Here is a 27,320-nt window from a genome sequence, read left to right as displayed (position 1 = left end):
AAATATTGATATTTTGGAAAAAAAAAAAAGTTTAGCAAAAATTAAACCTAAGTTTTGAAATTAAACTTAACAAACACCTTGGAGAAAGTTTCGAAACAATGTTAACTTGACTTGAGAACTGGTATATTTGTTAAAACGTGAACATAACCTTAAACCAGAGAGAGAGAGAGAGAGAGAGAGAGAGAGAGAGAGAGAGAGAGAGAGAGAGAGAGAGAGAATTAGCCTTTTGATGTAAGGGAAAGGTTGGCTTAATATTTCAAAAGTTTACTGAATGTTGAGGATAATAGGGAGGCAGATATAATTTTTGTTGCAGGTGTTGAAGTGCCAGTGATGAGAATGAGAGAGGGAGAGATTAAAAGAAAGGAAGTGAGGAGAACATTAGACGAAATGAGAGCAGGAAAAGGATCTGGTATGGATGGTGCAAGAGCTGAGATGTTAAAAGAAGGTGGTGTGACTGTACGAATGGTTAGCGAGATTGTTTAATTAATGTTTTTGTTGTCATTGGTGCCAGTAGAATGAGTGTGTGCGTGTATTGTTCTGCTATACAAAGGCAAGAGAGATGTGCATGAGTGTTGTTATTATAGTGCTAGCATTTTATTGAGTGTAGTTGGAAAAGTGCATGATAGAATGTTAATTATTAGGATTAAGGATAAAACAGAGGATGCTATCTTAGAAGTGCTGGGGTATTTTAGAAGAGGTAGGGGATGTATGGATTATATTTAAAAAGGTAGGCAAATATGTGAGAAATATTTAGCAAAATATAAGGTGGTACATGTTGCATTTATGGATCTAGAGAATATGATAGAGTTGATAGGGAAGCAATGTGAAATGGGATGAGAATTGGTGGAAGGTTGTTGTAAGCAGTGAAGAATTTATACATAGGCAGTAAAGCATGTGTTAGGATAGGAAATGAAGTGAGTGAGTGATTTCCAGTGAAAGTGGGGCGGAGACAGGGATGTGTGATGTCACCATGGTTGTTCAATTTGTTTGTTGATGGAGCTTTAAGAGAGATGAATGCTCAGGTGCTTGGTCAAGGATTGAAACCAATAGACGAGAGGTATCATGGGAGGTGAATTAGTTGTTTGCGGGTGATACTAAATTGGTTGGAGACTCAAAGAAGCCGTGTCGATTAATGACCATGTTTGGAAGGATGTGTGAGAGATGAAAGTTGAGATAATGTTGGTAAGAGTAACTTTATGTGATGTACAAGAACGGAGGGGGTTGCTAGATTGGATGTCATGTTGGATGGAGAGTTACTTGATGTACTAGAGAAAGTAGATCAGTTTAAGTACTTGGATTTTGTTGTTGCTGCAAATGGTGGAGTGAAAGCAAATGTACGTCCGAGTGAATGAAGGATATAAAGTGTTGGGTCAGTGAATGGAGTGGTAAGGAACAGAGGGTTAGGGATGAATGTAAATAAAGTTCTGTATAAGAAAGTGATTGTACTAACTGTGATGTATAGATCTGAGTTGTAGGGAATTAAATTGACAGACAGAAATTGGATGAGTTTGAAATGAAGTGTCTGAGGAGTATGGCTCTTGTTTCTCTATTGAATGGGGTTAAGAACGAAGTAGTGAACGTGAGAATTGGTGTGAGAAATGAATTAGCAGCTGGAGTAGATATGAATGTATTGAGGTGGTTTGCCCATGTAGAGAGAATGGAAAAGGGCCATCTATGGAAGAAGGTGATGAAGGCAAAAGTTGATGGATGAAGTACAAGACGAAGGCCAAGATTTAAGTTGATGGATGTAGTAAGGAAAGTCCTAGGTGACAGGATGATAGATGTGAGAGAGGCAAAAGAGCATGCTAGAAATAGGAATGAATGGCGAGCAATTGTGATGCAATTCCTATAAGCCCTGCTGCTACCTTCGATCTCCTTGGAGACTGCTGAGGTAGCAGCAGCAGGAGAGTCAGCATATAAATCTTTATTTGTGGCTGATAACAAGGGAAGTTGGGCTGTGGCACCCAAGCAGTACCAATCAAACTCGACTGAATCTTTCGTCAGGCAAGGAAGAACGTTGAGAAGAAAAATCTCCCATTTTTTATGTTGGCTACCTACCAAAATTTGGGATAAATACTGTGGTAGATAGATGTTTTAAGAGAACATAGGCCTAGATGCGACGTTGTGTAAAAGAAAATTCAGTTGCTAATGATTAGACGACAAGTTCGAAAGCAGATGGTATAGTATAGATGGTATAGTATAGATAGTGAAAGATGAAGTGATAGTCATAGATAAAATAATCAGTTTAGGTTATGTTCACATGCAATTAACGTAATTTAATTCACAGATTGTACAATGACTGAATCAATTGCTAAACTGATGATTGAATGTTAATTTCATATCAATTTCCCTTCAGTCTCACATTTGGATAACCTGTTAACAGTATACAAAACAAATCTCAAAATGATATGATCAAGATGTTAAGGGGTCATGGGGGAAATTTACATTCTACTTAACAGTTAGTTAATGAAATTTGAAATCATGAGCAGCAAATATCTAAGGAAGAAGGTCTTACTCATTCACATTTGCATTTTTTTCCTTTTTCATAAACATTTACAATAAAGACTTTGATAAACTTGAAAAAAATTTATTTCGTTGTAAGAATTTATTACTTATTTACTTTGACTTAACTGATTTCTTTATCGTTAGTTAGTTATTACTATTGAGTCAATTTGATATAAATGGAGTGACCATTGTAACAAACCCTTAGAATCTCAATAAATCTGGTCAATTGAACTTTTCAAGATATTTATAGAACTGCAATATTTCCCATAAGGGTATTTTTAGTACTCCAGATAAGTGTGGTGATAGATTTGGCAACTTCAGCTGAGGTTACCCTACGGTGCTCCTTTAGAAATCTGAATTCTATCTATAATTGATCGATTATTTGGTCTTCGTTCCTTGGAAAATCGCTGGAATTTTTTCTTCATTATATCCATCATTATTCCCAGTTGATCTTCATCTTGATGTCAATAGGAATATTTCATTATTCTTCGAGTAATTTATTGCATTTTAAACTAATCTCCTCTTCTGATCAGGAGCCTTTGAATAATTTTCTTCTCTTTTAGAGGATTCTTGCCTGAAAAATAAATAATGTTAATTATACAGATATGTCAGTCATTCAAATATAGTAATGTACATTTCTATATCAAGACCATACTTTTAGTCAAATATTCTGCGTAATAAATTATAATGAATTTACAATACTCTAATGTAATAAATATAAAATAGTTAAAATAATAACAAACTAGACCTGACTATGACATTAACAATAGCAATTATTACAACTGCACGTAAAATGGAAAAGAATCCCTTCCAAAATCCTACCGAGCAAATGCTTAACGACATCGAATGTTTAGCCTCTGGCCTTCCACTGACTAAAAGGACCTCACCAAATACTTCAATAATTCCCTGAATAAAATATTCCACCTCACACAGAGGATAATTGACCAAACAAGTACAATACTCAAAAAAAAATTTTTATTTTAGAAAATGGTATGTATAAATTCTAGGCAAAAATAGAATTTACTGACATGGTAAGTGTCAGGTTTAAATGTTACTAAGTATTTAAGAGTGTAGTGCTGTGCATATGAATAAATATTGTGATCCACTGATTCATCAGAGTGGATTTTCTGGTTAACCTTCAATCAACGGACCAGCATATTCTACCATCTTATTTAACTTGCTTTGAACTACGGAAATGCATCTCTCTCTCTCTCTCTCTCTCTCTCTCTCTCTCTCTCTCTCTCTCTCTCTCTCTCTCTCTCTCTCTCTCTCCACACACACACACAAACACTAATCTCAATTAGTTCATTGTGAAGCTTATACAACGTTATTGTTTTTTAATTACTGGAGATTTCTTCCAAGGACTAACCCAGCCAACAGTATTAACAAGTCTTCAACATTAATAACCACAGAACAATATATGTCTTTTACCAATGATTTAGCAATATTACCTTAAATCAATGAAAAAATCTATCCTGCTTTTATCCACCATAGGCTGCTTTAGCCTACTTTTGTCCCTTGACCGACCTACCATTTTCTAATAGAATCACTAATCTCATTTTTTATCCACTAAAAAATTATTTACAGTTTTAATAATTATAGTGTGTTTACTTCAAATCTTTAATAAGAGTTGGTATGACTCTTACAATACTAAAGGCCCCCATACACTACCGAGCATCGAATCGCGCTTCGAGTCACCTCAAGCTTGGCTCGAACTCGAAGGAGGCCACACACTAAAGAGCCTTGTTTCAGTTAAGCGCTTTTTCCGCACAGTGAAGATGTCATCCTCAGACCTAGACACAGACGATTTTTTAAGTATTGCTGTTGCTCTCGAAGAGAAAAAACGTAAAAAGCGATCAAAGTGGACCGGAGCTGTTCCTGTGACACCACCGCACGTAGAGAATTAATCTTACGTAAGCATGATTCACGATCAGCATTAGGTTCACATTCTTTCAGTTTTTCTACTAATTTGTCTTGAGCAATTTGTTTTGCGTGTTTGTTATAGTAATCTGCCGATTTAATTTTCCACAAACACGGGAAAGACTGGTATAGGTCTATAAAGTCACTTACACTTCTCTTGAATTGGCGCTATCCATCTTCAATTTCACTCAACATACAAAAATAATGGAGCCTTCCTCGTGTACCCAACAAATTATCACCTGGCTCGAAGCTCCGCCCACAAAATATCAGGAATGTCTTGATAGCGTCGAGCCAGCTGCGAGTGGCTCGTTGCACGATGCGAAAGCCCCCATACACTATGAAAACTCGACGCGTTGCACGAAGCGCGATTCGATGCTCGATAGTGTATGGGGGCCTTAAGCTCAAAGAACTTAGTGCTCCTGTGTATGAATCTAAGCCTCAGTTTATATAATGTATCGAATAATTTGACAAATCATGGCTTGCATTAAGCCATCTATCCTACAACCTTAAGAATTAGCAGGATCATGTACTTCGTCTTTTAATGTACAGATATCCCTCCTGGTTAATTGGAAGTCTATATTTCAAAGATTTTTATATTGATATCAGGAGGATTGTAAAATAGTTTATCTAAACTCATCAGTAATACAAAACATATAGTGAATTATTATGTATTGTTGGATATGCACCTAATCTAAATGAATACTGAATTACCTAGGACATCTGAATAAACAGCTATTACAGTTATTATAGAGTTAAAATATCAAGTGAAAAGGCATTAATTCTGCATCCAACTGGGCAGTGCTTCATGGATAATCATCGTTACCAGAACAGGATGGTGGAATGGCAATGTCAGAAGTGAGAATATCACAGTTAAACGGTCTTACTACCATGGTTGGGTGATTTTTGACGAACAATGCCTACTTTAACTGGAAAACATGCAAATTCTAATTTTATTTACATTATGATAGCTCAACTAGATCCATTACCTGAAGTCTGAGTTTAATCCACTGATGAGAAATACTACTGCATATGGGAGCAAACCTATCCTATTTAATCTGCTGACCAAAAATTTTCTTCATTTATCTGGCAATTCAATCTTTCTCAAATATCACAAATTTTAAAAGTAATCTGTGTTTTTCCTAACTATACAAAACTGAGTCCTTCAACAGAAGTATGATTTTAGCTTCACTGGAACTCGGCAGTTAGTGATAGTTAAAGGACTAGTTTGTAGTCAGGAAAAATACAAATTACTTTTAAAATTTGTGATTTGTTCCTACACGAATACAAACCACCTTTCTTTAATAGGAGACTAATAATTAGGAGGGAGGAAGCCCCAAGAATCCTTCTGGTTGGTTTTAAATCATGGGATATCAAGCCACTCGAACTTAAGTAGGTGGGAATTTATGACTCATGCCACCTTCTATCTTTTGAGAAAGATTCTCAAAGGTTCGACTAGGTTACTGTCTATAGACATATGGTCATGGAAGAACCCGCACTCGTAAGGATATGCTTTCGTATTATAGTAATGGGTTCAGCATACAAATCATCCTCCCCCTCGTGAGGATGATACAGATTATAAATAGAACAGAGCTCGGCACGATGTTTGCATACATACATGTCCGATCCAGTAAATAACAGCATGGCCGCTACACACCCAAGTGAGGAGATGGATGAGAGGAAAAAAAAAAAAAAAAGAGGCCACACACACACCACTCTTATCCTAGTCTAACGACAGGATATTTTGTGTCTCAGAAGAAGCTCGGTATTCAACACTGCCAGCTGAGTAGCTACCACATACGAAAACATGTCAAGATTTACGTGTATTCTTCAACATACAGTGGGGTGTAAAGGTTATCTAGCTCTTCCAGACACCAGCCTGAAAGGTCGAAGTGTTTTCAAGTAGTCTTTCAAACAGCTGCACAAGACAAAAAGGAAAATAATCTAGGCAGCCAGCTGCATCCCTAAGTGCTCTAGGTTTTTGCTATGAACTCAAAATTTTTTACAACCTGAAAAATACTGTAAAACTTGCCTGATCTCTTCGCCAAGGCTAACTCCAAAAGAAACCAGTGAGAAGACTAAAGTGAATGCCTCGGGATGCAGTCAACAGTCCGAAGCACTGGACTTTGAACTGAGAGATTTCACCACTAAGATGAAGCAAGGGTACTTTCTGATCGACTGGGATCTGAACGTACACATTATCAGATCCAGGGTTCCCATTAAGTTGTCTCTCCTTACTGCTAAATGTCCGATGCTCGCCATCTCCATCTTGAACAGGGTCTGCAGTATGAACTTGTTCAAGGTGGGGAGGTTGATGACCAGTGTCTAGCACCCAGATACCTTCTTAACTAGGAACAGGTGGCCGTAAAAGCCTGTAGATCAATCACATACAATCTGTAGCACTCCCTTTTCAATTTTTTTTTCCAAAAAATGGATGGCAAGGTTTTTCCTTAAATTCCACTGTTAAGACATTGTCTTCAGTATCCAAGTGAGGGGAGGAGGAGAGCCAGTCAATGGAATAGATACCAGTCCTGTAAGGTCCTTAGCATCCAGTTGTCGGTGCCATACCACTACCAATTTTCCCATTGACTCACCAGGCTTCCGCCCACTCCCGGTAATATGAGAATGGAGCTGTCAGCCCTCTCTCTCCAATCCTTCCCTTCCTGGGCGAACTTTACCAAGGGAAAAAGATAGGAGCAGTGTCCGCACTCCTTCGAAGTCTGAGCCATAAGTAGTAGGTTTGCCACGGCACCAGCTATCTATTTAGATACTAGCACTACAGAGTTATTGGATCCTTCGACTAGCCAGACAGTACAACACTGGATCCCTCTCTCTGGTTATGGCTTATTTTTGCATTGCCTACACGTACACCAAATAATCCGACCTATTCTTTCCATATCCTCCTCTGTCAGCTGGGGAGATATCACTCACGAGACTTGAATTAATATTTGTCTCGTTCAAACAGAAAGTGGGGCATTAGATCCCTTCCTTCGGTGGCACCTCAGTTCCAAGGATGGGAAAATACAAAAATAATTGTAAGGAAAAGGGAGGTAGGCCTAAGATCAAGCAAAAATAACTAATTTTTATGCATATAAACAGTATAAAAATATTTAGTCTTTTAGGCCTAAATTTCATATGGCCTAGAACTGTAATGAATTAAGAGATTCCAAACTAAAAACAATACTGCATAATCGTCCTGAACTCCACCTAGGAAGATGCAAGTGCTTTTTTCTGCAGGGACCGATCACACTGCCTCCAGTATATCAGAAGCACCTGTTATACTGGGCTCATGCTCCAGTTAACCTCACAATAGTACACAATACAGTAACATTCCTAAAAAAGAAAATTTTCCCTAGTTATATTTTCCAGAACATTTCCACTGATCAAAAGTGAAAATATACTCAACAAAAACAAACAATTGTAGCAAACGAAATAAAAAGAATAAGTTCGAACAGAGATGGTGAAAAATAGGAGGACCATAGTAGCAACACAATCTTTAAACAAGTAACCAATAACAAAAGTGGTTTGACTCAGTTAAGTCCATAGGTATCCAATCCTCATCTACTTATTGTTACTACCATAGCTACTGTCTTAATGATTCATTTATTGTTCTAGCTTGCACTCAAGTCACCTCTTATTTATATGACAAAATGATATTTTCATTAATAAAATAAATTTTTGAACATACTTACCCGGTAATTATATATATAGCTTACGTCCCCGACGTCAATGGCAGAGAATTAGAAACTCGCGCCAACCGCCAGTTGGATAGCCAGGTGTACCACCCCTGCACCCTAGCGAGGTACCTGGGAACCATTCTATTGACCATCATATATTCCATGCCTCTAGTCTCTTAGAGGGGAGGAGGGTGGGACTAAAATTATATATAACTACCGGGTAAGTATGTTCAAAAATTTATTTTATTAATGAAAATATAATTTTTAAACACAAGACTTACCCGGTAGTTATATATATATATATAGCTGATTAACACCTTTGGTGAAGGGTTAGAGACAGCTAGCATATCTGGAATTCTACTTAAGAGTTAATTAAAACAAAACTTAAGGGTTCGTACCTGATAAGGAAGCCGACTTCAATGATATTCTACCTTATTATGTCTGCTAGCCTTATGAGATCCAGCGATCCTCCCAGGGGGCTGAAGATCTCGAAGGTACTGTCAAACCGGTGTCAAAACCTCATCATGACAGAACCTCCTCCAATAACCAGTTCCGGGTGCTCTCGAGGAACAAACATGACCACCTGACAAAATCAATGATTGTGGAAGACTGACATAATCTCCACAAACAACCATAAAAAACAATTAAAAGTACCAAGAGAAGAAAAGGTTATTGGGATTATGGGAACATAGTGGTGGATCCTTCACCCACTATTGCACTCGCTGCTACGAATGGACCCAAAGTGAAACAGTCCTCATAACAAGTCTGAACACCTTTCAAATAATATGAAGCGAACACGGATTTGCTCCTCCAGAAGGTCGTGTCCATTATGCTTTGTAGAGATCTGTTCTGCCTGAATGCTGCCGACGTTGCCACTGCTCTGACTTCATGAGACTTGACCTTTAAAAGTCCAAGGTCTGATTCATTACAATGAATATGAGCTTCCTTAATTAAAAGCCTGACAAAATATGACAAGGCATTTCTAGACATCGGTAAAGAGGGCTTTTTGACTGAACACCACAAAGATTCAGACTTGCCTCGTAAGTCTTTTGTTCTCTCCAAGTAGCATCTCAGAGCTCTAACTGGGCATAAGACTCTTTCTACCTCATCTCCAACCAGATCCGTAAGATTTGGAATCTCGAATGCTTTGAGCCAAGGCTGAGAAGGGCGTTCGTTTTTGGCAAGAAAGCCTAATTGTAAGGAACAGACAGCTTTAACATTACGAAATCCAACGTTTTTGCTAAACGCATGAATCTCACTCACTCTTTTGGCTGTCGCAAGACTGACCAAAAAATAAAGTCTTCATAGTGAGGTCTTTCAAGGAAGTTGAACTCAGCAGCTCAAACCTGTCGCTCATGAGATACTTCAAAACAATATCCAGATTCCAGGCTGGAGAATCTTGGTTCCGTCATTTTGAAGTCTCGAAAGCCTTGAGAAGCTCTTGCAGATCCTTATTGCCAGAGAGGTCAAGGTTTCTATGCCTAAACACAGTAGCTAACATACTCCTCAAGCCCTTAATAGTAGAGGAGGAGAAATTGCACTTCCTTCGAAGATATAGCAGGAAATCCGCAATTTGAGCTACAGAGGTACTGGATGAGGAAAGAGAGTTTACTCTACACCACTCTCTGAAAACCTGCCACTTAGATTGATAGACCTTGATGGTTGAAGTCCTTCTTGCTCTTGCAATAGCTTGAGCTGCCTCCTTCGAAAAGCCTCTAGATCTAGAGAGTCTTTCGATAGTCTGAAGGCAGTCAGCTGAAGAGCGTGGAAATTTTGATGCAATCTTTCCAAGTGGGGTTGTTTGAGTAGATCTACTCTTAGAGAAAGAATTCTTGAGGTGTCTATCACCCATTCCAGTACCTCTGTGAACAATTATCTTGACGGCCAATAGGGAGCTACTAGGGTCATCCTGGTTCCTTTGGATGTCACAAATTTCTGTACTACTTTGTACAGGATCTTGTAAGGTAGGAAGGGGTAGAGATCTAGATTGGACCAGTCCAACAGAAAAGCGTCTATGTGGAATGCTTCTGGATCCGGAACAGGGGAGCAATACACCTCTAACCTCTTCATCTTCGAGGTTGCGAAAAGGTCTATGCAAGGGCGACCCCAAAGACGCCACAGGCTCTTGCACACATGAATGTTGAGGGTCCACTCTGCTGGAAGGATCTGATTCCGTCTGCTGAGACTGTCTGCCATTACGTTTTTCTCCCCTTGAATGAATCTCGTCAGAAGTATAACGTTCCTCTCTCTTGCCCACACCAGGAGATTCTTTGACGTCTCGTACAGAGATATCGAGTGTGTTCCCCCTTGCTTTGAGATGTATGCCAATGCTGTCGTGTTGTCCGCATTGACCTGAACTACTTTGTTGGTGACTAAAGCCTCGAAACTTTTGAGGGCTAAAAGAACTGCCAACAACTCCTTGTGGTTGATATGCAAGGATTTTTGGGGCTCTGACCATAGACCCGAGACTTCTAACTTGTCTAGGGTTGCTCCTCATCCTGTGTCCGAGGCGTCGGAGCATAACACAAGGTCTGGGCTCTTTATTGACAAGTCGAGACCTTTTTGGAACTTGTCTGGTTCTTCCCACCACCGAAGACAGTCTTTGATGGGGTTCGTGATAGGAATGGACATCGTTTCTAAGTCCCTCTCCTTGTCCCAATAGCTGTTGAGAAGGAACTGAAGAGGACGAAGATTCAGTCTTCCCAGTGGGACGAATTGTTCCAAGGAAAAAAGGGTTCCTACCAGACTAATCCATTTCCTTGCTGAACAAACTTTCTTGCTTTGAAACGATCTTAGTTTCAACTTGGCTTGCTCTATCCTTAAGGGAGACGGAAAAGCCCGAAAAATCTGACTCCGTATCGTCATCTCCAAATATAAAATCTCTTGAGATGGAACCAAGAGAGACTTTTCCTTGTTTACAAGGAGACCTAGTTTTTTCGCAAGGTCCAAGGTTGTCTGAAGATCCTTCAGGCAGTGATCGTAAAAGTGCGCTCTGAGAAGCCAGTCGTCGAGATACATTATTATTATTATTAAAAGAAGGAGTTTTACCAGCCCAATGAGTCAAGCTTGACTCTCACAGGGCTGGCCCGAAAAAAAAATCGGGATATAAAGAATTAAAAGATTATCAAAAATTCAATTGATAAGGAAAAAAAATAAATAAATGAAAAAAAGAATAATATATATGTATATACAGTATATACTTATAATCTTTAAACATTCTAAATATGGGTGAATAGATGGATGAGTAGATATATATATATATGAAATCTGAGTGATAAAAATAATTAACTATATATTAAATCTATGTAATTTAAAATGAATTAGTAAAAAACTTAGGTAAAAAGTTAGATTTTATCAATAATACGTGAATTCCTTAAAAAGGTTAAAATTCTAGAAGCAGAAAAATTACTTGATTCAGTTAAAATGTCAGAAAAAGTTTTCTGACCAAAACATCTCTCTCTCTCTCGCTGAAAAACTTTACAAACAGAAAATATATGTTTAATAGATAAAAAAGTATCACACTCACTGCACATTGGAACCGTGCCGTGAGGTGTACTCATTAAAAATTCATGGGTTAATCTCGAGTGCCCAATTCGTAATCTGGTTAAAATTACTTCTGTTCTCTTGTTCTTTTGTGTCGAGGAATCCCAAGGAGCAACCTTCGGTTTAATTTGCCTTAATTTATTATTTTCTGGCACATTATTCCAAATATTCTGCCATTTTTCCAATATGAAATGCCTTAATAATGTAATCAAATCTCCAACTGGGAGGTTAATGTTTTGTTGTGGTAATTTAATGGCTTCTTTAGCAGCAGCATCCGCCTTTTCATTACCAACAACTCCAACATGAGCCGGTATCCAGCATAACTCGACACTTACACACTCAGAAGATAATTTACTTATAAGGTCTTTAATTCTTAGGATCAAGTGGTTCCTATGAGTATAGTTTTTAAGGGCCACTATGGCACTTTGAGAATCTGAATAGATGACAAATTTAAAATTCTTCCTATCTTCAATGGTTTTAATCCTATTGATTGCTTGTAAAATGGCATATAACTCTGATGTAAATACTGATGATTCTTTTGGCAACGATAATTGTTGTGTTCCATCTAAAGATACAGCAGCACATCCAGTACCCATTGGGGATTTAGAACCATCAGTATATATTGCATAGTGAGGACCTTTTCTCTGAATATGTTCTATGGTAATTTGCTTGTGGTGACTCGGAGTATAAGAGAATTTTTTTGATAAATAAAACAGATGCAAACAAATTCTTGTCCTTGTCATAATCCAAGGTGAGGGAAATAAAGATGGTTGGATAAGATTCACTTTAACGTTTGTTGATTGTAACAGTCTGTTTGCCCTAATTGGGAATGGTGGTTCATGGTTGTTTATAAATATGTCCCTCTCATTAAAAAGCTTTTTTGTTGGAGAATTAGTGGATAAAATTTTCAAAGCACTCCGCATTGTTACAAAATCCCGATGCAAAGACAATGGGGGTTCTCCAATTTCACATAAAACTGAGAGATTTGGGGATGATCTAAATGCTCCGCTACAAATTCTCAGGCCTCGAGTGTGTATTGGATCTAAAGATTTCAAAGTTGCTTCTGATCCTGAACCATAAATTGGGCTACCATAATCAATTCTTGATAATACTAATGCTTTATACATCATTAGTAAAGTTGATCTCCTTGCACCCCAGGTTGTGTGAGATAATTTCCTCATTAAATTAAGAGCACTGTTACATTTGGATTTGATGTATGATACATGTGCTTTCCAATTCAAATGGGTGTCAAAAATTAGTCCCAAAAACTTTACCTTATCTTGAAATTGGATTTGTACGTTGCCCAATGTTAGATTGATATCTTGGTTCTGCTTCCATCTACTATTTTTATAAAACATTATGGCTTGAGTTTTTTCTGCCGAAAGTCTAAAACCAACAGATGCGGTCCACTCTAGTATTTTTCTAGTGGCACTATTTAGAATCCTTTGTAAATGACGCAAGCTATTGGAGGAATAGTAAATTGCAAAGTCATCTACATATATACTACTTTGCACTCCTTGTGGCATTTGATTAACAATGTCGTTAATTGCCAATGCAAAAAGAGTCCCGCTTAAAACACTGCCTTGCGGTACACCACTGTCAAGATTAAAAGATTCGGAGTAAATGTTATCAGTACGAGTTTGAAACGTTCTTCCACCAATAAAATTTCTAATAAAAATAGGAAGGTGTCCTCGAAAACCATTCTGATGTAAGGATTTTAGTATCGAGTGTCTCCACGTTGTATCATATGCCTTTTGAATATCAAAAAATATGGCTATTGTGATCTGTTTTCGTTCAAAGCCTCTACGTATATAATTTTCTAAGTGTGAAAGTGAATCCAAAGAAGATCGTTCTGATTGTGAGCCAAATTGAGAAGTTGATAGAATATTATTGCGACGTAAACACCAATTTAGTCTATAATTTACCATTTTTTCCAGTAATTTACATATGCAACTGGTTAATGAAATTGGTCTGTAATTGTTTGGATTACTTGGATCTTTCCCTGCATTTACTATTGGTATTACTATTGCATGTTTCCATGCCTTTGGAAATAGGTGTTTGGTCCAAAGATGATTGTAAAAATCCAATAGATATGCTTTAGCTAAAGGGGCTAGATTTCTAATCATATCGAAATTTATCTTATCTTTACCCGGGGCTGTTGACCTACAATTAGATAAGGCAAATTCTAACTCCTCTTCAGTGAATCTTTTATTGTAATATATATCCTCCATAGAATCAAAGTTCAATGGTGTTGCTTCTTCTCTTCTTTTAATGGCTCGAAAGTGGGCATCTAAATTATCAATGCTGCTTATATTTTCAATATTATGGCCGATAATATTGGAGATTGTCTGAGTATCATGTATTAACGAGCCGTTATGCATTAATGCGTGTCTCGCTGGTTTGCTGTAAGAGCCATTAATCTTCCTAAACTTCTGCCACACCTTCTGCACAGAAGTATTATCCGATATGCTTGACACGTATTTTTGCCATGAAATTATCTTGCCTTTAATTACTTCCTTTCTGAATTTAGCAGAAACCCTATTAAAATATGGTTTCAACACACTAATTTCTATTGCTATGTCAACCAGTTTGTTTATTTTATTCCCTAACATTAGGGGACCAGTGCTCAAATGTTTGAATCTTTTATTTAGGGTTTCTAATTTTGTTCCAACTGCATGCTTTTCGTTTATCAGCTGGGTTAATGTCTCTGACCACCATGGGACTGAATGTTTTAACTGTCGGGTGCCAGTCAGAGGTATCGATTTATCAGCCGCTTGTGTGATAAAATTCACAACGTCATCATTTGTTTTATCATGATCTTGGGAGTAATCAAAGGGAGGCACTTGCTTAGTGTAAAACTTGAACTTATCCCAGTCAGCTTTATCAGTATTATATCGTTGAATCGAAGAAGTTGGTGTATGTCCTAATATGGTAATCAAAATAGGAAAATGATCACTGGTAAACAGGTCGTCTAAGACAATCCATTCGAACCTATCAACAATATTATTGGAACACAGAGTTAAATCTATTGACGAATAGGTTCCATGAGCTTTTGAATAGTAAGTGCTACTCTCTGCCTCATTTAATATACAGAGGTTATGATCATTCATCATCTGTTCAACCTTTGAACCATTTATGTCAACATCAACACAATTGGTGTCCCATATGGAGTTATGGGAGTTGAAGTCTCCTAGTAATAGTATATCCTCTTGCATATTTGGGAGTACTTTAGGTAGATTTTGTATATCATAGTTGAAAGAGGGTTGATTGTACATATTATAGATATTAAAAGTGTCGTTATTTAGATGTAATCTAACTCCAGATAATTGAAATTCTGATGTGTTGAATATTGAAGCATCATAAGTTACTTTATTATGAACATATACTGCAGTCCCTAAAGCATTGGGAGAAGGGATTGAGCGAGATGCTAAATTGTAGTTTCCTATTGAAGGAACAGTATCATTAGTATGTTGTAAGCATATTGCAATAGGGTTATAATTTTTCAATAGTCTTTGGATTTCCCCTAGATGTAAACGGGTTTTAAGACCATTAATATTCCACTGAATTATGTAAGGGTTGAACGTTACGGCAAAGAAGATAAATTTCCACTGGGTAAGGCATTATTTCTGCTTATTCTGTTGGAGACGGGTTTCTGCTTGACTACGCTAGATGTAGTTTTTGAATCAAGATTTGGTTCCTTGGGTATGGCTCCCTGGGTTTTACCCTTGTTTGTATTAGCTTCCTGAGTGTCATTTGGATTAAGGTTAAGTTTCTCTATAAATTTTTCCAGTTGGAGGGTGCCTGTTGCACGTTTCTTTATTAGATGGTCAACACACATACAACCAGCATTGTGGCTTTCTAATTTGCCATACTGGTTTTTGTTTTTGTTCTTAGTAAAATTATCTATTATATTATTCATCTTATGTACATTTAGATTTTTAGGGTCATTGAATTCTGCCATGAAGCAATCATTACAACCACATGAAACTTTGTGTGTTGTATTTTCTGCCATTGTTTTACGTGAAAGCATTAGTTTTCCAGTCATACCTAGAACTGGAGAAGGGCTTATTTCTTTAATGGGTGCATTATTATTTGACTTGCTTTCACTTCCTTGAGGGTCATTGGGATTCCTATGGACTTCAACGTTTATCACTTGTTTAGTGATGTGGTTATTGACTGTGTTAGGTTCGGGTCCAGAGGTTGGGAGTTCTAGTAATTTTTCGATATCCATTTCGATTGCATCTGGTATAAATTCTATATTATTTGTTTTTTTGGGTTTGGGTGGTGTTGTATCTTCAATTACTCTTTTCTTGCTTACGCATTTTGATTTATGGGGCTCAATATCAACCATCTCTATTTCTCCTATGTTTTCTATAGCCTTGCTGGCACTGTCTGTGGCAAGTGTGTTGAAACGGTTTTGCAGTGGAATACGGTCTTCTTACTTTAAGGAACCATTTTGGCCTACTTTGTTATTTGGTTTTTTGTTTATTCTACTGCTATTATTGTTTTCCAGAATAGCTGGAACTGAATGAAAGTTCTGTGGCTTGCTGGAATTATTGGAAATCTTGTCGGGCCTTGAGGGATTTGTTGATGAAGAAGGTGAAATCTCAGTATATTTAGATCCAGCAGTAACTGTGGGGTAAGTATTCCTTGAATTATTATTTAACTTTACGGGATTGGACAAAACTCTGGCATATGTTGGATTAGAACCATTAAGTTTTTTCCTTGCTGCGCCAAAAGTTATATGCTCATTATTGGCAGTCTCAATTATTGATTGCTCCAGTTTGTACTGAGGACACAGTTTAGAATTGGGAGAGTGAGCTCCCTCACAATGGAAACAAAACTTTTCATGAGTAAAATCGGCGGAGGTATCATGGAATTCGTTGGGATCATGAAATTCGGAACAAATACAACATCTCTTCTTATTAGTACACTTTACATTAATGTGGCCATACTCGTAACACTTATAACATTGCATTGGTCGTGGGTGGAATTTCTTGACCGGAATGTTTAAGTGTCTGATCTTGATGTAATCTGGTTGGTAATGTGATGAAAAGATTAAACAAATTGCATTATTATTCCCTTTTAGTTTTTTAGCTTTAAGAACGGTAGCTGGGCATCTTTTCAGTATATCTTCATCAGAAAATTCACTTAGATCCCTACTATAAATAATTCCTCTTGCGTGGTTGTAAGAGTGGTGAGGAAAGACACTCTGGATTATATCTGACGAGGAAGCTTTAAAATTATTCAATAATACAGCTTGAGATTCGTTACCTGCTTTAATAAGCAGACAACGGCCATAGCGTGTTAAATTTCCCTGTGGAATACAGCCTACCTTTTTTTCAATACATTCATACCCCTTTATCAGATTATTACATCCCTCCTTGTATGAAGCAACATACCAGACTGGTTCTGGTACTATTCTGGTATTTTCCAGAACTTCTTCATGCAAGGCAGAGCATTTGGGTATAAAGTCATATTCCGAGTCTAAAACATTTTTTATACGATGCAATTTCACTCGACAAGAAAGGTCAGAAACTTTACCATTTCTTATTTCATGAAAAGCATTTGTAGCTTGTAATGTGTTACTAAAAGTGACATAAGCCTCAAATTCTTGTTTATCTTTGGAGAGCTGCAGTTTCATTCTTGTTATGTCTCCAAACTTTTCCAGAACATCAAATAATTCTTCATAATTCCCATTGCGAGTAATTCCCTCACAATATAGGACCCTTAAATATTCATTTAAACTGCCAGAGTTTTTATTTCTCTGGCATCTGGGGGAAGTTGGAATGAAAGGTTCCAGAGTAATAACACTGGATGAATGCGAGTCCATCGAGTGAACTATTTTCCTGGAAGAGTCAGCCAGAGAGGAAGCGGATTGGTCGTCAACGGGTTTCGGTGGGTTCGCCATAATGACGAGAAGATTAATTTCGTCTGGATATTCCCCCCACCCACCAAGGAGCCACACTTAGAGGACGGGTTCATCCCTACAATTAGGGCCGCCCTAGGGGCAATATCCAGAGATACACCCCGCCCTCAGCACTTGAGGCGTCATGACGGCCGTCAACGTCAGACCCAGCACTGAGGGAAAGGTTTGACATAAAACTTTCCCCTCGCTCGGTCACGTCAGGTACTCGAGTTCTTTTGAGATGGCATGCCGTCCATCCCACCTGCGTCAAATCCAAAGAGGCAGCCAAACCATAATCAAACATAAGCCAAAGTCAATAACAAGTTCATGTCCAAGAGTTGGAGATGGGAGAAAAAAGGAAAAAACAAAAGGAAAAGAGAAAGTGCTGACTAATTTAGTTGGATCAACAGCTTGGCACCAAGGACCAGTGGGGAAGCAATTCCCACCAAACATCGGAACCCAGCTGCTAATCCCTAAGCCCCCCATCCACATCAAGGCTTCAGCATCTGGGGGGTCGTCGAGATACAGGGAGGCTCTTATGCCCCTTGAATGTAGGATCTTTGCTACATTCAGCATGAGCTTCGTAAAGATCTGAGATGCTGTGCAAAGGCCGAAGCATAGGGCTCTGAATTGGAAGACGTCTCCCATGAAAATGAACCTTAGGTAGGGTCTGAAGCTCGGATGGATGGGCATGTGGAAGTAGGCGTCCCGAAGGTCTAATGAGACCAATCAGTCGTCCCTCCTTACTGCTGCTACCACTGACTTCGAAGTTTCCATGGTGAACTTCGTTTTGATGATGAACTTGTCCAGCGCACTCAAGTCCAGAACTGGACGCCATTCCCCCGAGTTCTTGGGTACCAGGAATAGGCGGTTGTAGAAACCAGGTGAACGAATATCCTGAACCTTCTCTATGTCCCCCTTTTCTAACATAAGAGACACTTGGTTCGAAAGAGCTTGTCTCTTTGCCTCCTCTCTGTATTTGGGAGAGAGATCCATAGGAACGAAGACCAGGGGAGGGCTCCCTAGAAAGGGGATCTTGTAACCCTCCCTCAAAATCTGAATAGACCATTGGTCTGCTCCTCTCTTCTCCCACGCTTGCCAGAATTTGAGTAGTCTGGCACCTACTGCCTGAAGGCAAAAGCAGTCAGACTCTGCTTCGCCCTGCTCTGAAACCTCTTCTCTTACTCCTTCTAGCATCAGGTCTGGAGCTACCCCTGCTGGAAGATCTCCCTCGAAAGGGCTGGGAAAACTTGGGAAAAGTATCTTCCTTAGGCTTGCGGCTGGTAAAAGAGGGAGGAAGAGCCTTTCTAGCAGTCTTGGAGACAAGATCCTGAGTAGCCTTCTGAGCTAAAGCTGCAGAAATCTCCCTGATAAGTTCTTGTGGGAACAGCAATGGAGAAAGAGGCGCATATAAAAGTTCGGACTTCTGGAAGGGAGTCACCCCCGGCGAAAGAAAAGAGCATAGTTGATCTCTTTTCTTAAGGATGCCTGCGGAAAAAAAAGAGCTGCAAGTTCATTAGAGCCATCACTCAAGGCTTTGTCCATGCACGACATCAAATGGACCAGGGCAGAGGTATCCCCCTCTTTAAAAGTCTCAACTTTTTTACCCAAAGCCCCAAGTGTCCAGTCTAAAAAGTTAAAAACTTCAAAGGCTCGAAAAATTCCCTTGAGAAGGTGGTCCATTTCTGAAGTAGACCAAAAAATCTTGGTCTTTCTCATGGCCGACCGACGAGGAGCGCCTACGAGGCTTGAGAAATCTCCCTGGGCAGAGGCAGGAATCCCCAAGCCGAGAACTTCTCCCGTCTCGTACCAGATGCTCGACCTCGAAGCCAGTCTAGCTGGAGGAAAGGAAAAAGACGTCTTTCCTAAGGCCTTCTTAGACTGTAACCAGTCACTCATTAATTTAAGAGCTCTCTTGGACAAACGCGACAGTACCATCTTAGTAAAGCGGGCCTTCTTAGAGGCTTTGCCGAGAGTAAACTCAGACGGAGGCGAGTGCGGAGCTATAGGCACAAAAAAGTCTGAAAACTCTTCCGTAAAAACTCTCGTTAGTTTTTTAAGATCGGCAGAATGACGGAAAGAAACAGAGTCCTCGTCTTCTGAAACGTCAAAAAACTCCAAAGGAGAAAACTGGCCTTCTACTTCCTTCTCATGCAACGTTCCTCGGGAGCAGTAGGGTAAAGAGCGATTTCAATTTCAGAAAAATCCTGAGTGCCAACCGCAATAGAAATAGGCTCACTGCGAATAGTAACAGGCGGCAGAGTCGCATGCGGCTCATCCGAACGTTCGCGATCAGCTCGATCGGAGACGAGAAGTTCCTGTACATGAACCGCATCGATGTCTTGAAAAGAATGAGCCTCCTCATCGTAATCCAAACTAACATCCGAAATATGACAAGGGATAGGACGTTCAGGATCATATTCAGAAACACGCTTGCCGTCAACTGCTGACAAGCGTTCGGTACTACGAACCGCTTGTTGTTCAGCGACTTGTTCAACTATAATCCTCCCGGAAACACGACCTGAAGGACGCTCACTGAAATAATTGGCGGAGAAAGAAACTTCCTGAAGGATAGGACGTTTTGCAGCCTGCTTTTAAGGACATTCAGTAGCCTGTTTGCAAGGACGTTCGGCAGCCTGTTCCGAAGGAGGATTGGCAGCCTGTTCTGTAGGAAGTCCAGGATCCTGAATTGAAGGACGTTCGAAAGACTTATCCAAAGAACGAACATAAGCCTGTATAACAGGACGTTCGGTAACCCGTTTGCAAGGACGTTCAATAACCTGTTTAACAGGACGTCCGACGTCTTTTTTAGAAGAACGTACGGGCACACTATCTTGTTCGCGTTCAATAAAAGAACTGTGGACTGCGGACTTAGGAGAACGATCACGATCACTTCCTAAAGGCCGTTCGTAGCAGCTAGCAGGAAGCTTAGATCCCTGATTACGAGGGCGCTCGGAAACACGTCCTGGCTCACTGCTCCGATCACGACCGCTGATATGAGATTTGTCGCTACGCTGGTATGATTGCATAAAGGACGAGAGCCTGCTTTGCATGTCTTGAAGAATTACAAAGTTAGGATCCGAACGTTGTGAAATCGGTGATGAAATCACAACGTTCTCCTCATCCCTAAACGGAACAGAGCCCCTAGAAGGCGAAAACCAGTCTGAAGGCTGCTTGGGAGCTTGGAATGAGGTAAAGCCTGGTCCTGAGTGCAAAGAAGGATCCTTGGAAACGTCCAGCGTTCTAAAAGGATGTTTGATCGGGGGACTTTCAAAAGGCTCTCGAGTATCCCAGTGACTACATTCAGGTTTTAAACTAGCAGGACGTCGATAGGCCTTATCATAGGACCTCTTAAGAGGTCTGGAAGCGAGCTTCCAGCCTCTTTTAGGCAAGGGGTCATCTGAAGACGATGAAAAACACTTAACCTCACCTTTCCAATGGTGAGGGCGAACATCCTGGGAGGCGCCCACAGGTACGTTCGAGGGGACGTCTGCTCGTTTGATAAAGCCTCTCGTCTCCTTTCGCCTTTCGACATTCCTTCTCCCAGGGGTTGGGGAGCTTGGAAGAGGTCTAGGACTAGGACGACAACAGACACGAGCAGGCGAACCCTCCACTGCACTTGCACCTTCACCTTTTAATAGACGCACATCGGACATCAACTGTGTCCTGTCCGCAGCCAAAGATTCAACTTTAGCGCCGAGAGCTTGAATCACCACTAACATATATTTTAGTGAAGGTTCATTAGCAATTGCAATAGTGGGATCGGGATCAACCACTACAGGTGAAGGAATAGGATTAATGACATAGGAAGAGGAAATATCTCTAGATGAGCGAGAAGAACTACGCCTCAATCTATCCTTTTTGAGTTTACGTCTGTATCTATCAAACTCAATCCATTCATGCTCTGACAGCAAAACACATTCGTCACAGCGATCACCTAAATCACACTCTTTACCTCTACATGCAACACAGAGAGAATGGGGGTCAAGAGAGGCTTTAGCCATACGGGTCTTACATCCACTAGTCTCACACAACCTAAAAGTTATAGGGGGGGTGGTCATTTTAAAAATTTAAGAGAATTTAGACAAGCAAAGGTCAAAATCATCTAATACAAACAAAATCAAGAAATATCCAGAGCGGGAGTCGATAACCAAAGATTTGTACTTCACCAAAAAAACGATCAGTAATGACGGAGTAGAATTCACGTGTCGCCGCTAGCGACGGCAGGGAATATATGAGGGTCACTGGAATGGTTCCCAGGTACTTCGCTAGGGTGCAGGGGTGGTACACCTGGCTATCCAACTGGCGGTTGGCGCGAGTTTCGAATTTTCTGCCGTTGACGTCAGGGACGTAAGCTATATTTATAACTACCGGGTAAGTCTTGTGTTTAAAAAGGTATGTTACTGTAGGTTCAAATTCTTACTCCATGGGGCCTTCATAATTCTAGATTATGAGTGAAATCATGTAATACTTATTAAACAATATTTGGGGGGTTATTATGGGTATCATATATGCACAATATAAAATAATTTATTTTATTAGTTAAAAGGCAATACATCAAGTGAAGCTTACCTGTAGAAATGCCTTGTCCTCTTCCCCATTTATTACTATAGTTTTATTCCTTTTGATGGTCACCTGTATAAAAAGTAGGCCTCCCACTATTTTCCCTTAGCAATGTTAGTCTCAGAAGGGATCTTCAATCTGAAAACGAGGAAATTCATTTGTTAGGTGAATCTTTTGAAACAAGGTGTAGTAAATATGGTCTACTAAAATATTCCAGAATATTTGTTTTTGCATGTAGTTTCTATGCTTTAAGTTAAATACAGTGCATGCAGTGTTGTTCAAATATTTGGTGCTACATATGCCTGTTTATACTAGATAATATAATGTTAGAATGTATTACAATGATTTTCCCTTCCCTTACATCTGAACCATACATTGATTAAACAAATCTTTTTTGCCAAATATTTCCAACCATTATTGTTGGTTCAAATTTTCCAAGACCTTAAATGGTACAATTATCGTGCTTTTTCAATGAAAAAGGATGTTTTTACAACGATACTACATAAAACATAATACACGATGTATTAATAAGCCTAAATCACAGCCAAACCAGCTAGAAAAATACATAGCTCAAGTTTGCCATGGGAACCTGGGCTTTGGGCGGTGAAAACAGACTGGGATGCACCACATCTAAACAAAGCTCAACTAACATAGCCAGTGGTGCTAAGTTGTCGTCGTCATTGATTAGCCACCAACCCCTATAACTTCCCAATTTATTTATGTTATATCACTCGGTAAACCTTAAATAGAGCTTCTTGTGTACACCGTAATTACTAGAGTTAACTGCTATTATAAACAGGTTGTATTCCCCCTAAAACACTTTACACACGTAGCAGCCAATGAATAAAATTGAAGAGGACCCAATTGAATATTATTCCACACTAGCACTTTCTACACACATATCACCAAATTAGTAACACTATGAAATGACTAACATGAAAATTTCTGAGACCTGTTGCATAAAGACTTTAGAAGTTTCATTAGATTCAAAAGGTCTTTAAATATTTTATTGAGAGATTAAAATGTCCTAAACCCATATGACAATAGCATAGGCACATTTATTCCCCGTTGATTTCTATAGCAAAAAGATCAGACAACTATTCATTTATGAATATTTACTTAAAATTCTAGCCAAATACATAAACCATATATTTTTCTCACTTGTTATCTTAGGTTTTATAAATTTCTAACCATGAATATTGGGGCAACCAATCTGTTCACGAGTTGTCCTATCACTTCCCCATGTAATAACAATTCTAAAAGGGATCCCAATGAGATACCAGAGTTTTGAGTGGGGATACACAAAAAAAAATGTGATTCACAGCTATAGTAATTGATAGGAATGCATTATAATCATTATATAACCAGTTGGAAAAATAAATGATTTGTATAAGTGGCATGGAATTCAAGTATCATAACGATCTAGGATTTATGTCCCTCAAATGGTTTTTGCGCTACTTAGCTTTGCTTCAAATAAACATTATCTCGCTGCTCCTCTGTTCTGGTAATTCACATAAGTCATTAAAATATCATAACTACCTGCAATTTATATAGCATCCATCAAATTCTCTTTGCTCCACTATCGCTCACTTCTCTCGCAAATAAACAATCTCTCTGCTTCTTGTTTCTGGTAAGGAGTAGGCTACATGGATAAGCAGTGCCCAATAACCAAGTGGGTCATTATTTCGGGGATATTTCTTTATTTTCACATATGCAACAATACCCCTTTGTACGCTATGACAACTTTTACCCAAATGCGCAGTAGCTCAACCTACTGATCTCGTCCCAATGGAAACGCTGTAGTTCCTCTTAATGTATTACTATTGGATATTACATTTTGGAGGGTTTTTTTACTTGATGCGTTTATCCTTGTCATCACTGCGCCTGCGAGAAAAAATAATTTTTGCTTTTGTCCCCGCTTCGCTTGATCTGTAACATGAAATGGCTAATCAGAATCTAGATATAGTCACCCCATTTGATAGGTTCTTCATAGAAACCGTTGGTCAATGCATCTCCAAGGTCAACCCCTCTTTTTCAAATCCTAAAGCATGGCTTGGCTTTAATTTCCCTGGTGCTTCAGTTCAGTCATGGCTAACCTTTGTATTAGTTGTGGATTCACCCCACACGAAGCTATCAAGACTATTTTTAACAAATAATGAAGATGCTTTAAAAATTTTACTTAATTACGATATGTTTCCTTCAGAAATGACTTACGCCAGGCACTACAAAGCATGTTCACTGTGGACTGAGATCCATTACTGGCAGTGTCACAGTAAAGTCTGGAAACCGTTAAGTAAATAAAGGTATCTAGTGTACATTCTCTGCGAGTTAAGAATACTTTTTTGGACATGAGCAATTTCGTGAACTTGTGGTTACAGAAAAGTTTTACTCACTTAGAGTGCCTTTAAGAGTTTTTCTAGTGCCACTAATTATTCAAAAGTATATATGGCCCAGTAGCATTATAGTCAGTGATGACTGGGTTCCATGCATAAGAGTTATTGAGTACTGTACCAGCACTTACCAATAAAACATAGTTAAATGTTTATGGACCCTCAAAATCCTGAAATCCATACCCAAACATTGAATGTTTATGGAGGGGCATTAAGGCACATGTTCTTATGTCTGGTAGTTGGAATGAGTACCATAAGCAGTATCTCTCTCGCTATACTTGGACAGAGTATTAAAAGCAGTATATCACTCGCTATATTGTTATGAAGTCTGTGCCCGATTACAAAGTCGTTGCACCGGTTCTTTCTTGCTGCTGCAAAATTGTATCCATTTGGGCATACAAGAGAACCATGACTGGCAATAACACCGGTATTTGTTTACAAGAGCGCGCTCTCCATTTGCTCCAAAATTATGCAGTCCTGCAGCTCTCCTCTTCTTGTACAGTAATTAGGAGGTTCTTTATATGAGGGGAAAGCCAAAAATGGCAAAGTATCTTGAACAAGCGGGGTAAGGGTTTTAAAAAACAAGCTTGGTTTCCTCACTAAACAACTTGGAACTGACATCATCAACATAGTCAACCTAACTATAGTTTGTAATGCCAGCGTACATAAACAGAAGTTCGTGATGACAGCGTACTTTTGATAAACCATATATTCAAAATATATATTAAATTAAAAATAGAGTAGTTACTTGAAAGTGTCACTTTGTGAATTGTATATTTTAAATACACTTTTGACTAATTATATAATTTTTAGTTTATAATATACTGTACTTTCAATATACAGTATATCAAATGTATGCTTGCATCACAAACTTTTGTTCATGTACGCCGGCATCATAAACTTCTGTTAGGCTGACTATGTTGATGTTAGTTCCAGGCCATTTAGAGAGGAAACCAAGCTAGGTTTTTTATGAACCCTCTCCCCTTGCTAAACATATCTAGGCATTTTTTGCTTTCCCATTTAAAGAACCTCCTAATTACTGTACAAGAAGAGGAGAGGTGCAGGACTGCATAATTTTGGAGTAAATAGAGAGCGTGCTCTTGTAAACATATACCATAACACCCACATACCGAGTGGCAACGACACCAAACCAGGACCCAGTTCCGATTACTAACGAGTGGCTATACCCAACAACCAGGACCCAGTTCCGATTACTAACGAGTGGCTATACCCAACAACCAGGACCAAGTGGCCTTATTCAACAACCAGGACCCAGTTTTTAATCCCCATTTGATTTACTATGACTACGACTATTAAGGCAAGTTAATATAGATTGAGGCTCGGTATAAACTAAGGATATAGATGTGTAAGGGGGATAGCAAGAGGGTGTGAAGCCCCTCCCTCACCCGTTAAGTAAGGATACTACGTCTAGGTAAGGTTAGGTGGGCAGGTTAGGCTAGGTGAGAAGATCATGTTAGGTGGGAATGGTAGGTCTGGTTAGGTCAAGTGGGGAGGCTAAGTTAAAAGAAGGTTAGGTGGGAAGGCTAAGTTAGGGTAGGTCAGGTGGGAAGGTTAAGTAGGAAGATTAGGTTAGGTTAGGATGTTAAGTTAGGTTAGGATGTTAGGCTACGTGAAAATGTTAGGCTATGTGGGAAGGTTAGGTTAGGTGCGTAGGTTAGGTTAGGTTTTTGTGCTACCTTCCTTTCAAAATCAGACCTTGTTAAAAATAGAGAAGTTGCCCTTCATTAGAAAAATCGGATCGGTTCTGGTGGTACCATGTCATCTCATTTCCGAATTGCATGGATGTTGACTGCTACAAGTGGGTACCTTGTAAGTACCATAGAAAATGGCTGTTACTTTAGTAATCATATTCAATCAATAGTTCAATACCACTAGAAAAATAATGATAAAATTCGTCATAAACAACACTGCACTGCACATAATCCGTAAGAATTGGGTTTTGGGCAAAATTAACACCAGGAGGGACAGCCACAGCCTCTGCCATAACTACACCAAAACGAAAGGCAGGTTTTTCCTTCATTATTCAAAGTATTCAGTCAATCAAGAAAACCGATGGACGTTATGGTAACTTTAATACTTTACTGAAATCCTAGTAAAACTTGGTTTTCGACTGAAGTTTGTAATTAGTTACAATACCATTACGTCATAATAATGCCACAGCTCTATGCCAATCAACTATAATTGGAACTGCTCGTGTTTGTGTAAGAGGTAAATCATAAGGGGCTCATTAAAAGTTAACATTGCCGTAGAGGAAACGTCTCTGCCGACTTAGGAAAAATTTGAAGTAAAAACTAAACTTCATTTAATTCCACTTCGTTCAATCTCTCATAATGACTACACTTTTACATGGCTTTTCATATGCTCTTTCTATATAGGTGATTATTTCTTTTATTATCGAGTGCAGCATGCTTCTGAAGTTTTACTCTAAATTGTTTCAAAATGCTACAGCCCTCTAAAACTAATATCCACCTTACATAAGACTAAGAGATCGCAGTACATAAAATTCGGACCTACGAAATTATGCCACTGGTAAAATATCTTGACCTAGGACTACCAACTCAAAACAGTGTAGCCTAGGCCTACCAGAACTGCAAACAATTAATACATTCATTTAATTATTTGGAAATAACTCTTAAAATACTTTAATACATCTGACCTGGTATGTAATTAATGGTACTAACCTTTGGCAAATCGTGAAACTTTTAATTACCGGAAAATGTCGGAACCAAGGAGTCTTATTCCTGACTTCGTCTTTCCCTAAAGACAGCCGGTAGTGTAATGACACACCCGAACGCG

At 39.0% G+C, this 27,320-nt stretch overlaps 1 long non-coding RNA gene across 1 annotated transcript; it reads right to left on the bottom strand.

Annotated features, from left to right (window-relative positions):
* On the bottom strand, positions 1–27,320 carry LOC137656741 (uncharacterized). The gene is made up of 3 exons (XR_011047012.1): positions 27,206–27,320; positions 22,123–22,251; positions 1–3,079 (listed from the first exon to the last, which is right to left on the bottom strand). It is a non-coding gene; the product is annotated as an uncharacterized lncRNA (long non-coding RNA).

Source organism: Palaemon carinicauda, chromosome 17, assembly GCF_036898095.1.
Source record: "Palaemon carinicauda isolate YSFRI2023 chromosome 17, ASM3689809v2, whole genome shotgun sequence".
Classification (NCBI taxonomy): domain Eukaryota; kingdom Metazoa; phylum Arthropoda; class Malacostraca; order Decapoda; family Palaemonidae; genus Palaemon; species Palaemon carinicauda.
This window is presented reverse-complemented; position numbering and strand designations above follow the sequence as displayed.